This window comes from Asterias amurensis, chromosome 11 (genome assembly GCF_032118995.1).
Source record: "Asterias amurensis chromosome 11, ASM3211899v1".
NCBI lineage: Eukaryota > Metazoa > Echinodermata > Asteroidea > Forcipulatida > Asteriidae > Asterias > Asterias amurensis.
The window spans coordinates 6749016-6767359 of NC_092658.1; the positions used below are offsets into that span (position 1 = coordinate 6749016).

At 37.9% G+C, this 18344-nt stretch overlaps 1 protein-coding gene across 2 annotated transcripts in view; it reads right to left on the minus strand.

Moving 5' to 3' along the window:
• Positions 1-4996: 4996 nt before the first annotated feature.
• LOC139944330 (uncharacterized) overlaps positions 4997-18344 on the minus strand; it is a 30227-nt gene continuing 16879 nt past the window's right edge. For both annotated transcript variants that reach the window (XM_071941323.1, XM_071941324.1), the window contains exon 9: positions 4997-11036. The gene's annotated coding sequence lies outside the window, so the exon portion shown is untranslated. The remainder of the gene's footprint in view (positions 11037-18344) is intronic.

An 18344-nucleotide genomic window follows, 5' to 3' on the forward strand; every position in this document is an offset into this window, starting at 1 on the left:
AAAAGAACCCACTGCACTTATCAAAAAGAGAAGGGGTTCGCTCCGGTGTTCCTGGTTTGATTGGCTGCATATTGCACCACATCACCTTGTAAACCATTACATGGTGCTATGGAATTTGCCTCGAACTTCAAGCTCAACAATAACTCAAAGGAAAATAATGATTGGAGGCGCTCTTTCGTAAATTGATATTTTTTTGTGTGATTGCTAAAAAAAAAGCCGAGGTGCTACATCTGACGGTTGTGCGGCACCATAATGTAGCCCGAGCCCTAAATGTAGCCTGACCTAAATGTAGCCCCAAACATGGTGCCGCACAGACGGTTGCATCCATTTCGTGAATAAATACATACAATACATCAGGCAAGGACTTGACAGGAGAAGTGTCACTGGTTGTTTATGTTTTTTCGAAGCTTGGCAAAGAAACCACAAAGGTCTTCCAGGAGGAAGGTCGGGAAATGTTATGCGCTCAAAGACGTCTTCCGGGGCCGTGAGCCTTTGGCAAAAACAATCTATTGTGTTCACCGCTCAAGAGCGAATGTGCCACCTCCCATTGCATCGGCGCTTTTTTTTTTAAGACATAGCTGCCGTCGATTTCACAAAGAGTTACGACTCGTCTTATCTCGAGTTAGACGAGATACTTGTCCTAACATAGGATTAATCTTGAGGTCTGCATGCTACAGTGCAGTGTTGGGACTCGTCCTAAGTCCTAAGATTGGTCTTAAGTTAGGAAGAATTTTGTTAAATCGACGGACACCTTTAATTGTCAAAGATCAGTATTCTCATTTGGTGTATCCCACCATGTTATGCATCAAATAACAAATCTGTGAGAGTTTTTGGCAGAAAATAATGCAACTTATGTAACTTCAGAGGGAGCCGTTTGTCACAATGTTTTATACTATCAACAGCTCTCCGTTGCTTGTTAGCGCGTAAGTTTTATGCTAACAATTATTTAGAGTAATTACAAATAGTGTCCAGTGTCTTTAAAACCATGCAGTAATGGCCTCTGTCAGCACATGTTGACATGATTCTCATTGTCTTATCCATCTCGCACAGTGGTCAATTCATTAGCCATGATATCCTAAGTTGGACCACGCCACACATCCTAAAGGGGTTGTCAATTAACAGGGGTCAGTGATTTGGTTAGGAGGGACACGAAATTTTGCGGTATTGGGCCCATGGCCAAATTTCATGAAGCTGTTAAAGGCAGTGGACACTATTGGTATGTACTCAAAATATTTATTAGCATAAACCTTACTTGGTAACGAGTAATGGGGACAGGGTTGATAGTATAAAACATTGTGAGAAACAGCTCCCTCTAAAGTAACGTAGTTTTTCGAGAAAGAAGTAATTTTCCACGAATTTAATTTCGAGACCTCAGATTAAGAATTTGAGGTCTCAAAATCAAGCATCGAAAAGCACACAATTACGTATGACAAGGGTGTGGTTTTTTTTCTTGCACTATTATCTCGAAACTTCGACGACCAATTGAGCTCAAATTTTCACAGGTTTGTTATTTTATGCATATGTTGAGATACACCAAGTGAGAAGACTGGTCGTTAATTACCAATAGTGTCCAGGGTCTTTAAGCAGAAAATACTGCTTGACAAGTTAATTTGCCAAGTAAAAAAAGAGTGCGGCACCACAGTTACAACAATGTGTACCTAATTTCATTTTGGCTGGTAATCAGTTTGTGCTGATGACAGGCTTTTTGTGTGAAATTGGGCCCTGAGTGTCGCTTCCAATAGGCTAAGCAGAAAACGCCTGGTTTCAGAGGCTTTAAAACGCTTAGCAGTGCATTCTAAACAGCTGCTGTGCACTTGTTTCATTGCCCTCTGATGATATCAATAGTGGTAAACCCCAGCTAGATACTTAACATGATCGTAATGTCATTATGGGGTGAGTAACAGTCTAGACAGGATGAAACTACAACAAGTGCCTGTCACCTGCTCACATCCTTTGGGGGCTAATGGACCGGCAGGCAGGGGGGACGAACCAGGCTCATCTGCAAGGCTACTCGTGTGTTCATGTATTAATTGGCGGGCAGTAGTGTGAACTACTGCCCTGGAGGGCAATAATTTAACATATTGCCATCCTTGCGAAAGGGAGATAATAATATACTATGTTATGTTTGTAGCAAGTTGAGGAAATTATAATAAATGCAATTAAAGGAAGGCACTAGACAATTGGTCATTGCTCAGAGTTATTGTTAGAATAGCAACCGACTTGGTATTACGAGAAATGCAGAGCTATAAAACATTGTGAGAATTGGCTCACTCTGAAGTAACGTAAAGAACAAAATCATTAATCACTCTTACTAATGATACTTCAAGCCTGAAGCCTTTTATTAGGCATTTGAAAGCACACACATTAAATTTGCGCAACAAGGTTGGTTTGTTCTTGTATTATTCTCTTGCAACTTCGATGACCAATATTGAGTAACGAAATGTTCACTGATTTCTTATTTTATGCATATTGGGATACACCAAAAGAGGTTACTGGTCTTTACCAAAGGTTTTAAACAAATTGTCATCCCCCATGAACGGGGAGAAAAATGTACTGTTATATTTTTGTTTGTAGCGAGGAGGGCGAAGTATAGTAACTACATTTAACGACGTTGTTGTTCATAAATAAAAGATTATCATCGTTCGATTGTTTTTTATTGCTGACACGGAACGAGCATTAATTTAAGCAATAGCTGTAGGCCATTAGTGAACACTTATACCTTATTTTAACGAAGGGCAATAACCGCTTAGAAAAACAAAACCAGCTAATTTCCCCCTTGGCATGGACTTGGTTGATGTGATCATTTGCTTTAAAATGGAAGATCCCGTAATGTAAATTTCAGAAATCTTTGAGTAGGCGCAGCAGCTCTCTCAATTTCATTATCGTGCTCATGTTGATGAAATATTGTTTTCAAGGGAATGGACTAAATATAGTTGGTACAGTTGACAAACAAGTTCCTTCAGTATGCTTGTTTTTGAACCATGATAAACAACAATGCAATGCAACGAGAAGGTTTTTCTTTCATTGTTCTCTTACAACTTCGTTGACCAATTTGAGTCCAAATGTTCACATTATTTGTTATTTTATGCAAATTCTGAGATACACCAAGTGAGAATACTGGTCTTTGACAATTACCAAACGTGTCCAGTGTCTCTTTAAGCACTCTATGCAGAAGGTGTCTAGCAATCACAGATGACTCATTCTTGCCTAAAGCTAAAAGGTCGCATATTTTTTAGCGACTGATGGATTTCTGTTTCTTACCAGAAACTATATTCGTTTTATTTCCTCTGGATAGAAAACTCAGTTCTTTTACCTCAAGCTCGTTCCCCATGAGGTTTATTTTTATATTAGATTTCCATGCCTGTTTTGATCGATCCCCTGACTGTTACTAGCTAGATTTAGCAACAGACAGGGGGAGATACCCGGTATAGCATGGATGACGGCAAGGGCTTTTTCCCAAAAGCCCCAACCGCTCCATCCCCAAAGCTACCCATTAAGCTATGTCCCACCATCTTCCTCCATGAACCCACTTATAGAATATTGTTCGGCCGTATGGTGTTAAGAAAAAAAATCCCTTCTCGAAGAAGAAGACAATTTTCTCAACAGCACTTCCCAGCTTATCGAATGGGTGACTGGTCCGAGTCTCACTGAGGTTAACTTGAATTTTTTTTACCACACGAGAGATACATGTATAGACACTTTCCTAGTCGGTTCACTAAAATGCTGGATTCTATAAAAAATAATATAAACAACTATGCTTTTAGCATAATGGACCTAGGCTCTTTTCGAATCCACGGCATCGGCTTTGGATTCGGCTTTAGGCTCTGTTCTCTCGTCTGTCTGAAGCCCTTAGCCGAATCATGGAGCCGTAGTTTCGAAAAGGGCCACCGATAAAACAGCATGCAATATCGCACGTAAGCCTGCATGCCCACACGCCGTCGTTAAACATTATGAATAATTAATTGCTAATTACCATATGGTGACGTCACCGGCACAAGGGAATCCCCATCACAGCTCAGCGTGAAAACCACACAATGCCGTAACAGCTGTTTTTGTCGATACCAGAAGTGACGTATCCGATTATGGAAAAAAATATTGTTTTTATTTCATGCAAATAACGATTATCGACAGAGCGACAGAACACACTACAGCTGGCAAGTTGCTCATGAAATTTTAAACAATGGCGGGGGAGAAATTTATCTATAAATTTTGCTTATCTAAAGAAATTTATTCTGACATTTGTTTTAACCAACGGAAATCCCATGTCACCAAAAAACACGGTCGTTGTGCTTATAAACTTTAACTATAAAATACTTTGTCAGCATTTTTGTTTTGTCCGAGATTTGAGAGGTTAAAGTGTTATGTTTTTGGTTTATTTGCTTGCTGTGTGGGCTGTGCATTGTAGTAAATTGTTGGGTCAAGCATAGGAATGAAATGTTAAGTGTCAAGTGGAACATCTGAAGGGTGTTAACTGTACAATCACATTACTTATTAACATACGGATATGGGCATGAGGATAAGGAATATTAATTTTGATTTTACCTTCATACCGATTTGTGCTAGCATTGTATACTCAGTACTCTGCAAAAACTGGGGTGTTAAATTGATTCTCTTATAATATGTGACAGCACCGACACGGTGTTAATTTCACCAACGATATAGTAGGCCTCTAATGGGGATAGACAACACAATGTTGGTGTTGGTGTTGTCACAGGAAGGATCAATTTTTGCAGTGTACTTTCCTGAGCTATGTGAAATAAAATCACATGCATATTCCTTGGGTGGGATTCGAACCCACAACCTTTGCAATTCTAGAGCAGTGTCTTACAACCACGTAGTTTTAAAAAACAACAATAAGCCATTTTGTGTTTTACTGCAAATCTAAAATAACGGATCAGAACCGTACTAGAAGTATCTTCCAAACATTCAATTCAATTCGATTCAATAAACGTTTATTCCATACTCTTGTTGAAAAGAAAAAAAAACAATTGTGAGAATTAAACAGTACATAGAAATTTAACAAATCTAAAGTGTATTAAATTATACAGAAAAACAATATAATATAAAAGAAAAAAATAAATTAATAACTAGGAATTAACTATGTACAAGAGAGGAGCGAGAGCATGGGGCTGTTAGAGTAAGCCGAGGCTTGTAGAAAACACCCTTTATACAGACAAAAATACACAAACAATCAAAAACAAACAAACAAACAAACAAACAAATAAACATCGAAGAAGAAACAAGGGCAAGACAATTACACAATGACAATACAAAATGCTGACGACAAAATACAATATGTTCCTTCATTTTAAACATTCGGGTACAAAATAAAGCAAAGGAGAAAAATGACACAAGGTGGTTTCAAAATAGTTAAAAATAATGATATCAAGAGATGTTAATGATATCATTGCAAATTTGTCCACGCCACGCCATATGATAGCCTGTGTACAAAATGTATAGCATATCACATCATCTCCCCCATATGGTGTTAATCAATTCAAAAACAGTATGACAAGCACGTATCTAATAACACTAAAATAATATTTGTAAACTAACTGGACACGTTTGGTTATTACTCAAAATGATTGTTAGAATAAAACTTACTTGTTAACGAACAATGGGGAGCTTCTTTGATAGTAATACAACATTTACAAGCTTTAGGCCTGAAGTCTTTAAGTATTTTTGTTGGCATCTGAAAGCACACAAATTGTGCAACAAGGGCGTTTTTCTGATTATTTTCTTGCAACTTCGATGGCAAATTGGAACGAAATTTTCACAGATTTGTTATGTTGGGGTGACAATACTGGTCTTTGACAATTACCAAAGATGTCCAGGGGTGGATTTCACAAAGAGTAAGGTCGGACTAGTCTTATCTCGAGTTAGGACCGGTTACTCGTCCTAACTTAGGACTATCCATGCAATTTGTATATCTCCTAGGACTAGTCCTAAGTTAGAACTAGTCCCAACTCTTTGTGAAATCGACCCCAGTGCCCTCAAACAACATTTACAGGCCGTGCAGCCATGTTGTTTTGATTTTTTCTGGATTAGAAAACAATGCTGTTTCTTCCATTAACCTATGAGTCCAAGAAGGCAGTCACCCGAGTAGATTCTGTCTCATAAATAGACTTGGCTAATAAGACTATGTGATGATAGGTCTAGTTACTCCATTGCCAGGGGGGGGGGAACCCAATGATTAAAGGCACTGGGCACCTTTGGTAATATTGTCAATGACCAGTATGCTCACTTGGTGTATCCCAATTCATATGTATAAAATAACAATTCTGTGAAAATTTTGACTCAATTGGTCATCGAAGTTGCAAGAGACCAATGAAAGAAAAAATATACGCTTGTTGCGCAAATTTATGTGAACTCAGAGAAAATTTATGTGAATTCAGATGCCTATTAAAAGACTTCTGGCCTGAAGTATTTTATTATTTAATGTGACCAAAATGAATTACCTCTTTTTTTTCAAAAACTATGTACTTTAGAGGGAGCCGTTTTTCGCAATGTGTTATCAACAGCTCCCCATCGCTCACTACCAAGTAAGTTTTTTTATGCTAACAATTATTTTGAGTAATGTGTATTTATAACGCACCACTCTGTGGAAAGCAAGGTCTATTTTTACTCCCATATTGTCGTGTAGAGAAAACAACAATGACAAAAATAATAGCCACTAATCATTGATAGCCTGAAACCCAATCATAGCATGGAATCCAACCCTGACTTGCCCATTTGATCCAGCCTTCATAAATTGTGAGTTTTGTTTTATCTGTAACTAGGCCTAGTTACTCCATTGCCAGGGATCGGGAAGAAAACAAATGGTTAAATGTCAAAGACCAGTATTCTCAGTTGGTGTACCCCAATTCATTCTGTGAAATTTTGGACCCAATTTGGTCATCGAAGTTGCAAGAGACCAACGAAAGAGAAATTTATGTGCTTTCAGATGCCTATAAACGGGGTCTTTCTCAAAAACTACGTCGCTTCAGAAGGAGCCGTTTGACGGTTTCACACATGTTCAATACTTCTAACAGCTCTCCATTGCTCGTTACAAAGTAAGTTTTATTATGCCAACAATTATTTTGAGTAATTACCAATAGTGTCTGGTGCCTTTATGTATCGAAAGCATGGTCTAAATTTTACTCACATAGTGTCTTGTAGAGAGAACAATATAACAACACAGCCACTAATTATTGATAGCCTGAAATTCAATCTTAGCATGGAATCCAACCCTGGCTTGAACATGAAATAGTTTGGACTTTCATTTCATCCAGCCTTCATAAATTGTGAGTTTTGTTTTATCAGTAAATTAAAAACTTGGATAAATGCATACACTGTAACAAACAACCCTCAGATATTGCCACCATATTGCCAGACATTACTTGCACTGAAAACTTTAATAAATGTTCATACAAATGTAAATGTTTATACAGATGTTAATACGAAATTGTCATTATTATTTTCACAAAGTGCAGTCTTGCACAGATTTGTAAGCTTTTCATTGTGAAAATACGAAACAACTTTTCAACCATGTATTAAAGGAACACGTTGCCTTGGATCGGACGAGTTGGTCTATAAAAAAGCGTTTGTTATGAAATGCACATGGTTAGAAAGATGTTTTAAAAAGTTGCCTCGAAATTGCACGGTTTTCCTTTTACTTTGCGAACTATCACGGTCGGCCATTTATGTAATTTGACTCCCATAGTGGCCGACCGTGTTTGTCGACGAGGTAAAATGAAAACCGTGCAATTTCGAGGCATGTTTGTGTGGATCATTGTATTCTACATTTAAAACATCTTTCTACCCATATGCATTTTATAACAAACGGTTACAAACACTTTTCAAAGACCGACTCGACCGATCCAATCCAAGGCAACGTGTTCCTTTAAAGGCAGTGGACTCTATTGGTAATTACTCAAAATAATTATCAGCATAAAACCTCACTTTGTAATGAGTAATGGGGAGAGGTTTATAGTATAAAACATTGTGAGAAACTGCTCCCTCTGAAGTGACGTAGTTTTCGAGAAAGAAGTAATTTTCCACGAAGTTGATTTCGAGACCTCAAGTTTAGAATTTGAGGTCTCGAAATCAAGCATCTAAAAGACAACTTCGTGTGACAAGGGTGTTTTTTCTTTCTCAAAAGAGCAAGCCGACATTTTAAAGGTTCTCACAGCCTTGGAAAATAATTTTTAAAATTCTGTAAAAGTTATTCTCTCCCGCTCTCTGCTGATGAAAAAACAATGTGTCATTGCCTATCTACAATAGTAATGGTTTGAGTGCACAAATATAAATAACCAATTTCCCTTTACAAATAGATTAACAAAAATGTACTGGTAGGCGGAAGGGAAGTGCCAATATGTCTCAAATTCACAAATAAAATAAGGGTCAATTAATATATATTTATTATAGTCGTTACAGACTTAACCCTGGGAAACCGGAATATGTTAAAAGTGTTTTTATTTTTACATGTCAACACATGAAGAAAAAAATTATAACAAACTAGTCTTAAAATTGAATACGACTTTAAAGGCAGTGGACACTATTGGTAATTACACAAAATAATTATTAGCATAAAACCTTACTTGGTGACTTGTAATGGGGAGAGGTTGATGGTATAAAACATTGTGAGAAACGGCTCCCTCTGAAGTGAGGTAGTTTTCGAGAAAAAAGTTATTTTCCACGAATTTGATTTTGAGATCTCAGATTAAGAATTTGAGGTCTCGAAATCAAGCATCTGAAAGCACACAACTTCGTGTGACAAGGGTGTTTTTTTTCTTTCATTGTTATCTCGCAACTATGACGACCGATTGAGCTCAAAGCTCAAAGTGTTAATTGTTTTTAAATATGTTAATCAAGTATTATTCAATAATACTTAGTTAAGTACCAGTATCTTGTTTAAAAAATAATTTAAAAAAGCTTGCTCAGGGCGCTTGAAGAGGCAAAACAAATTAGAACTAATTGTGTGAGTTTAATTGTTTGAACAGGTGAGATTTTAAGTTTGTCTTAAATGTTGTGAAGGATGCAGCTAATTTTACTGTCAGAGAAAGTTGGACCCACACCAACGTCCCAGGCTGATGCTTCAGAAAAAATTACCTACCACCAAAGGAGTACAACTCCTGTGCCCAATTTCATAGAGCTGCTTAAGCACAAAAGTCACTAAGCACAAACAAATTATGCTTACTATAATAAAGTTACCAGCCACAATACCATGTCTTATGTACAGTTATGTTCAATTTGTGACTGGTGTTCTGCTCATTTCTGCTAAGCAAATTTTGTCTGCTTAAGCAGCTCTATGGAATTGGAGCATTATGAGCTCATTCGATTCAAGTTTGCTTACTGATTGTTACTGGCCTCTTAACACCAGTCATGCTCAGTGGTGTAGGGGTTCAACATCTTCTCCAGAGTGACAGTGTCCCCCAAGTAGCCAGGGCCCCATTTCATAAAGTCTGTAAGCACAAACAATTGCTTAGCATAAAATGTCTTTCTTGGTAAAAACAAGATTACCAACCAAATTGTAATTTGTTGCATATTGCATGTTACTGGCATACAGCTGTTGTTTGCTTATACTGAATATCATTTGGAAATTTAGTTTTTTGTGCTTACAGGCTTTATGAAATTGTGCCCTGTTGACTTGTTTTGTCTGCAGTACTCAGATGCACCGAGAATAAAGTATGGAGCAAGTTCGAGTGGGCACATTTAGTCGACCCATGGTTGACTACAGACCAGCAATGTACATGCGCAGTGACGCTCTCACTCGAATGATTCGTTTGGAAGTCAAGTCAACCTTCCGCCTTTTCACTATAGTGTCACTGGTTCCCCACTGCGCTTTACACATGCTAGAATGGAACTGGGACCAGTGAGGAAACCACGGGCTCGAGGCTGGTTCCAAATGGTTGACCACAGTAGTCAACCAATGGTCGACCAGCCTGCGTTCGAGTGCAAATGGTCAACCTTTAGTTAACTATCGTGCACACTCGAACTTGCTCATAGTTATCTCACACAGATGTTTGGGTAAACACAGAGCCATATGTTGAGCAAATTGTAACAATTTGCAATTAGAAGACAGTTTGTGTCCCCACAAAAACGCATTGTTAAAAACAGACTTAACTGCCCATTGGGTTGTGCTGCATTTGGACTGATCGAAGCACCCAGCAACAACAGTGTGACCAAAGAAAACTTGTCCCTCAATGTCGCAACTCTTTAAATGTATGACTCGGGGTAAACCCACCTCTAAATAAAAATATTATAAAAAAATAAATTAAAAAAAAACCACATCAAACACATGAATAAATAACAACTGGTTAATATTTGAACAAGTACTTTTCCATATTTTACTTTCTTATCTAATGTTGTTTTCCTTTTGGACCTTCCAGTGATGTCTCCAAATCTAACGCAATTAATCAATCAAAATGTTATTATTCAAAAGTAAAGACATTATCGTATTGACGATCAGTGGTTTGTCTGAAAGTTTTTTTTTTTAAAAGAGGGGAGAGGGTTGAAATACTAACTAGGACTGACAACTTCAATATTTTGTGTTTTTGTGGACCTGATTATGCTTAACTTCTTCTTAAAGATTTTTCTGTCTTAACATTCATCATATTTGAAAATCTTGGCATCATTTACAAATCCCAACCTGTAGTTAACATTAAAACAATAAAGAGTACATTCTTAAAGCAATGTACATTGAAAATATTAACAAAATTATACAAAAACTTCTCAAAAACCTATATACATATTTCTTCATAAACATTTGTCCATTTTGCGCGGATTTTGTAAACCCTCTTTGGACGGATTTTGAAAGCAATTTTGGATGGATTTTAAAATCAGTTTTGGACGGAATGTTGAAATGATTAGATTGGAATGAGCGATTCATTATTGGAGAACTTTATTTCCATTTCTTCAGAGGATTTGGAAACTCTTTAACTTGTAGATGAAGTCTTCAGTCTCCATCTGGATCAAACTAAAAACTTCATGAAGATGGTTGCATCTTCAAGATGTTCTTCATCAACGTTCCCTGATAGAAAATCCATCTCAAGATCCTGACAGAAAGGACAAAGAAAAAAGTCACAAATTTATCCAGAATAGTCGATTGAGAGAAGTTCTTTCCAGAAACTTTTTAGCCAACAGTGTCGCAATCCACGTTTCCTGAATTAGCGCTCACTGCATTTTTCATCTTCATTGTGCTATTTCAAGAGTAGGACAATGTTACTTAGGAATACAGAGATTCAATTTCATCGATATTTGCTGAACATGCCTCGTCGACAGTGCAACCTCTAGTCCATCTCCACATGCGTCAAATGTGACGTCAAATGTGACGTCATGCACGGTTGATTCTTAAGAGTCGAATCAATCAGAGTAAACAGTATTCAGTCAGGTAAATTAAGTATTAGGTGTTCCTCTCTTACGGCTTAATGGATTCTAGGAACGGCTGAGGATAAATACTTAGGAGGTGGCAAAGATTCAAGCAGTCTCATGAGATCTAGCTCTCAACATCTAATAGCGACATGCATAGATGGAGGAAAGCTAGATCAAGGGTGGTGAGGGCTTTTAAAGTTGTCAAATTTGGTTAAACAACTCAGACCGTTCAGCGTGATGTTTTTCCACCCTATATCAGAGCTGCCAACATTTGCATCTTGCAGTCAGGGAGATTGTGTACACCAATCAGGGATAATGTTTAGAATTACATTCAACATAATAGGGAAAATCTTTCCATTAGCTGAGAGAATGTCAAATTTGTTCTTCCCAACATGGAAGGATTGGTTTATTTTCAGGGAGCTTTTGCAGAATCAGGAGAGAGTTGGCATCTCGGCCCTATGCTGACAAAACAAAGTCTGGCAAAAGGCAAAGTCTGGAATGTAGGCCGGTCTCTATTAAACATATTGACCAACATTTGAATGGCAGAAATAGGTCATGCATTTCTTCATTCATCACGGAGGGACCACTTTGCATGCAGTCACACTTTGGCATGCAAACCTTAACCACCCCCCATTAGACCTCAATGGCACCTATTTGAATTATTCTTGTCATTTAATGCTTTTGTGCCAGAACAAAATTCAGAGGAAAATATGAAATCCTCAAAGCACAGTCCCTCCAAGGAATCAACACCATTTCCCTCAGGCCTGTATGCTTCGTTTTTGAAAGGGCAAGGGCACCAAGGCATTTTCTCTGTGGCAAAGGGCACCCTATGAAGAAATTGTAAATTTCTACTGGAGCATTTCAAGGGCACTGAGGCAATGGCAAGGGGTATGGAGGCAATCGCCTCTGTTGCTTCCGTGAAGTATCAGGCCTGATTTATGATCAACCAATGAATTTCATCGCAGAACATGTCAGACGATAAAATGGTCTCTAGGTCTCACACCATCCAGATAAACCTATGGACTACAGACCAAAGTCTATCAGATGACAAAATGGTCTCTGCATCCCCCAAAGAGACCTACAGATCAAAGCAGAGCTCGTCAGACGATAAATGGACTTATGGACTACAGGAAAGATCCAGATCGGCACACAAAACATACGTCAATCCGATACTGGTGACTAACTCATGGACGAGACGACCAGAAAATCTCAAGACCGCAGAAATCTCAACACAAGAGGCCCCGTCTGAATGCCGTCATCTGACGTACAAATTCAAGATAGTAAACTATCTTAGAGACTGGATACAACATCTCTGACTTGCCTCTGGGCTGTTGCATTTTTTAGTGACCAGTTCAATTTCCATGGCACCACTCCAAAATGTGTCATCCCCCCCCAAAACAAAATACAGGAGGGCAGCAATGAGTCACTGTTTGGTTTTCTGTATCAGATGCCTCGACCCGCACCACCTGACGCTCAGCTCTATCGAGGGGTTTCCCTAAAACTAGGACAAATTTATGATATTTTTAATGTTGTCAACAGCTGGCAGGACCAGTGGGCGGTGCTTATTTTATCTGGGGTCACTGAATGTAATTTTCAAACACTTGTTATGCTATTTTCTGTTGCCTTTATCTGTTTTCCAGTGTAACTAGGACAAATTTATGACATTTTAATGATATGCAAATTTAACATCTATCAAATAGTTGCGGTACCCAATGCTAAAATATAGGATTCCAACTGCCTCTAGCTACCGGCAATCTTGGTGGTCTAGTTGGTATGACACTGCTCTAGAATTGCAAAGGTCATGGGTTCGAATCCCACCAAGTAATATGCCTGTGATTTTTTTCCACAGAACTTGAGAGTATACAGTGCTAACACACATCAGTGCATTTAAATCAAAATGGATATTCTTACTATTGCCAAAGGCTGGCAGGACCAGTGGGCGATGCTTATTTCATCTGGTCTCTGAATGTAACTTTGTTAATTTGTAAAATAATTGCTTTTGGACGTTCTGTTGCCTTTATCTGTTTTCCAGTATTTTATTCCTTTTTTCCTACTTAAGATCGTATATTCCTATATTGTCTATTTACCCGTAAAACGTAATGTTTTAAAATTTCTTCTATTGACTTTATGTCTGTTTATCTTGCTTTAATTGTTTATGTACAACAAATATAGAGTGCATTTCGTTTGTGCATTGCTGCAGAATATTGTCACTGTGTGTGTGAAATCTGGCATTTATATTTTGTGAGGCAATGCAAAATTTCAACTGGTGACTATGTTTTGTGGCAAAGGACTTTCATCCATCTAATATTTGAATGATATTTGTTGGAGTATTATGGCCTAGCAGTTAAGAGCACCGAATTCAAACTCTAGTGTTTCTGATCAACAGAGTGTTGGTTCGAGTACCAGTCGTTACACTTGTGTCCTATTAAATAAGAATTTTGCTGATTTTTTTATTGGCCCATAAATAAATAAATTAGACTTAAAAGGCAATGTATACATTGGTAATTGTCAAAGACCAGTATCATCACTTGGTGCATCCCAACATATACATAAAAATAACTAACCTGTGCAAATTTGGGCTCAGTTTAAAGTTTCAAGAAAATAATTAACAAACAAAAAACACCTAACGTTGTAAATAGAATTGTGTGTTTTCAGAAGCTTGAGAAAGGCTTCATTAAGCCGGAAGGAAGCCTTTCAACAATACTTTAAAGGGTGTCTTTTCTAACAATGTCTTAAAGTATCATATATCTTGCAAGGAGTCTTAATGCAAAGGAATAAAGGAAAGGGCAAGGATGAGGTTAGGTCGACTCAAGAGGCCTTCCACAAACTGGCGATGCTTGTCGCTGGGGGGCATCTCAACCAGACAGATTACGAATTCTATTCCAGCTAAATTATAATAAATTGTGGCTGAAGTACGTCAATAAAACCCCTAAATGTCAATTGATTTCTTATAGACAGGGTGAGTCAGTATCTGTGGCCTCCCACTCCCCAAAAGAGGGGGGGGGGGGGGAGAAGATTGGTTTTTGTCTTGGGAACCAATCCCCAAGAAAACTAATGTCCAAGACAAGAAAAAAACAGCATTTGGAAGCCCCTAATCACTGTTGCTTAATTTGATTGGCGCACTCGTAATAAGCCAGGCTTGATACTACACAGAGGCAACCAAAGTAATTGCATCCATTGCCCCCTGGTCATTACCTAATCGCCTTGGTGCCCTTGCACTTTCAAAGACGAAGAATCGGGCCTGTAAGCTTGATATGAATCACTGAAATCCCAGCCCCGCTCACCCAAATGTTTGTTGTTTACATATACATGAACTGAACACCATTTGATTTGCTTGAAAAATAGAGGGCAATTAAATTTGACTTTTCATAGAAACTGATTATTATAAGTTATTTTATTTCTTTCTTTCATTTTTCGCAGTTTAATAAAAATTACATACAAAAGAGAAACACAAAGCGTTCAATAGATTATATGGAGAGTTCAAGACTTATGAGGGAAATTTTCTATAACCAAGAAGTTTAGTCTGCCGATAAAATTATTCCTAAAAAGTTCAGACGAGCAATATACAGGAGAAAAAATTGTCCTTTCCCAGAAAATTCATTTTGCATTTTTTCAAGTTATTTAATAATCTATATTCAGGCCTCTCCTAAGAATGCAAGCTTCTTATAAATAAATTTCAAGAAAGCACCCAACCTCCAATTAACTTTAACGAGGCAACTCATTAGCTCAAAAAATCTGCATTTTGATTTCACCCAACTATACTCAAGTAACATGTTTTATTCAGACCAAAGCTGGAAATACATTGAGTTTTTTTCTTCTTCAACAATCAATGAGAAAATGCATGTTGCACAGCACTATAATTATGCAAGTAGAACACCGAAATCACAAATTTAAATTTAAGAGACTCTGCTGGGGAACTATTTTTTGTCTTTCTATATTTGAATAATTGTAGCATAAATGACTGATTGCTGTGGGAATAGATAATGTACAACAGGTGTTTTGTTGATAACATTTTGCAAGCTTTGAATTTCCGTCAACAAGGGTTTATGTTTATCAAGCTATGGACTAATTAAAGGAAACAAAGACTGTTAAACTCTGTTAAACTCTGCCACAAATAGAAGCACCGTTTCTCGAAGCTCAAAAACAGTTTTAAGATAACTGATATCTCCTGAAGAATCTTGGAATAACAATGTCAAAGATGAGGCTCCACTTGTGGGCCACTAAACAAGTCAAGTCTTGAGTAAATAATTTTATTATTTGTTTTGCTAAGATGGAGTGATAAGATCAGGGACGAGGAATGAGATTTACTGGGCACTATAGTAGAAGCATCAAAACTCATTCACTGGGGACCAAAACGTTGGGGACGCATCAAACGTGGTAGACCAAAATTGACCTACTTAGATGTTTTCAAGAAAGACATTTGACTGGAGACAGCAGAGCTATGTATGTATAGACAGTAATGTAGGTTGGGGACATCACCCAAAATAAACTAAACTAAACCAAATTTTTCCCATACACAATGTATATTCAAAATGAAATACTCAGCACTTTCCTATTCCTATTAAAGGCAGTGGACACTATTGGTAATTGTCAAAGACTAGCCTTCACAGTTGGTGTATCTCAACATATGCATAAAATAACAAACCTGTGAAAATTTGAGCTCAATCAGTCATCAAAGTTGCGAGATAATAATGAAAGAAGAAAACACCATTGTCACACGAAGTTGTGTGCATTTAAATGGTTGATTTCGAGACCTCAAGTTCTAAATCTGAGGTCTTGAAATCAAATTCGTGGAAAATTACTTCTTTCTCGAAAACTATGTCACTTCAGAGGGAGCTGTTTCTCACAATGTTTTATACTATCAACCTCTCCCCATTACTCGTCACCAAGAAAGGTTTTATGCTAATAATTATTTTGAGTAGTTACCAATAGTGTCCACTGCCTTTAAGAAGAAGATAGGGGGCATTACAAAATGAATTCCATGCTTACATCAAGCACATTACACAGGTTAGCGGAGAGTTTAGATTGTGCGCGTGCGTACTCCACATTACACGGCATTCTTCGCTTACAAAGCTAGCGCAGATCCGGGCTTGCCCTGTAAGCAAATAATGATTACATCAAGCGCAGAATTCAGCGGTAAGCAGAGCCAGTGAAGCGGATGGCAAATCCTAACTATCTTTAGATCCTTACTCATTCTAAAAAACTTTAAGACCATATGGAAGCTCAACCCCTGAATTGGTGGACTCTCAGTGGTATATACCTGGGCCTAATAATTTCATAGCGCTGGTTAGCGGCCGATTTTGTGCTTTCTGTCCGATTTCCATTTCATAACGCTGCTAACCGTTAGCACACGAAAAGGCATGCTAACCTTCCGGTGCTTACCGCACGAAAAAAAAAGACGTCACAATGCAAATCCATGGAAAACGCGCAATATGGCCGACCAATTTTTCTGCTAACCTGTGAAATACAGTAAGGCTTCAGCAAATTTTTCTGCTAGAGTAAGCACGCAAATTTGCTTACCGTTAAGCAGCGCTATGAAATTGGGCCCTGATCCAACGCTAAGTATTTTTTTTAAATATTTGTGCGGTTCTTAGTCCGACAGAATAAAACGTGCAATTATTGGCTTTTGATGGGTTTTCTGGTGTTTCATGGCCGAGCTGTTAACAGCACCACACTAAAGTTCACGTTTCTGATCAGCAGAATGTGAGTTCAGTTCCTGTCCTTAAGGTGATATTTGTGTCCTTGAGCAAGATACTTTACCATAATTGCTTTGTCCTTGGGATGGTTCATATAATAGGATTGGTGGTGTGCGTAAAAGAACCCAGAACACTTATCCTGGTGTTTCTGGTTCACATAGCAATTGGTGTTATTTACAGGGCCAAATTTCAGAAAATACTGCTAATTGCAAGTTTCTTTGCTCAGCAAAAATTGAGTGAGGCACAAGTCACATCAATGTTAACTTTTTGGCTGGTAACCTGTTTCTGTTAAGCAATGCTTTTCTGCGCTGAGCAAGTTTTTGGTGCCTACATCCTTTATGAAATTGGGTCCAGGTTTCCACCATGTTTGCGAGCTACAGGAATGAATTTCACTCATCCTCATTTTCACCAGAAAATATGAAGAAGTAAAATATATATATATATAATGCCTTAGTTGGTATAACCACTGGCTCTGCACTTGTCTACCACATTATAACACTACTGTACACATTTTTATGTGCAGGCCTACAGACGTCGTCTCCACCCCCCCCCCCCCCCCCCAATCCCAACACAAGAAACTAACATATGGTAGAGAGGCAGGAAGTTAACATAAAACCAAAAAAAAGGCTTCTATTTCTGCACTACTTATCTATCACCATACAACAAAATCAGACAATAAAATCATTATGTCCACACTAAAAAAATGGAGCCAACAGGTGGGCGCCTTCTGATTGGTCCGATGTTACCCATGGCAACAATCGATATCGCACTTCCAGTTGGTTCAATAGCCCACCCGTTATTGCACATTCCACATTCCACTAGATTTAACACACATGCTCCGCATGTACACAAGGACGGGGTCTTATAAACAAAAATATTATAAATGGAAGACGGCAAGGTCGGTGTTTTTATGCTGGCCTCATCAGATGCTTCACTCAACAATTATCCAATTTTGCGTTAATTGTAATCCGTTAACAAGACACATGTACATCGGTTCGGATGTCAACCATGCTCCTTTTTATGATGTGACTTATTCTACATGAAAGCCACATTCATGGATGGCTCGGCAAACTTATTTGATGTGTTTTTGTAATTTATGGATAATTCTCAACTGGAAATAGTTATAACTTGTCGTTTTAACTGGTAGATTTAGTTTATGGAGTCAACTTTACAACTTTTGACAGAAAGTCTCAATAAGGTTTTAAAATTGATTGACCCTAATTCTCTTGAGTTATTTACTATGGACTATTCATCAGTGCAACACAATCCAACTCCATATGGTAACTCAACCACCAT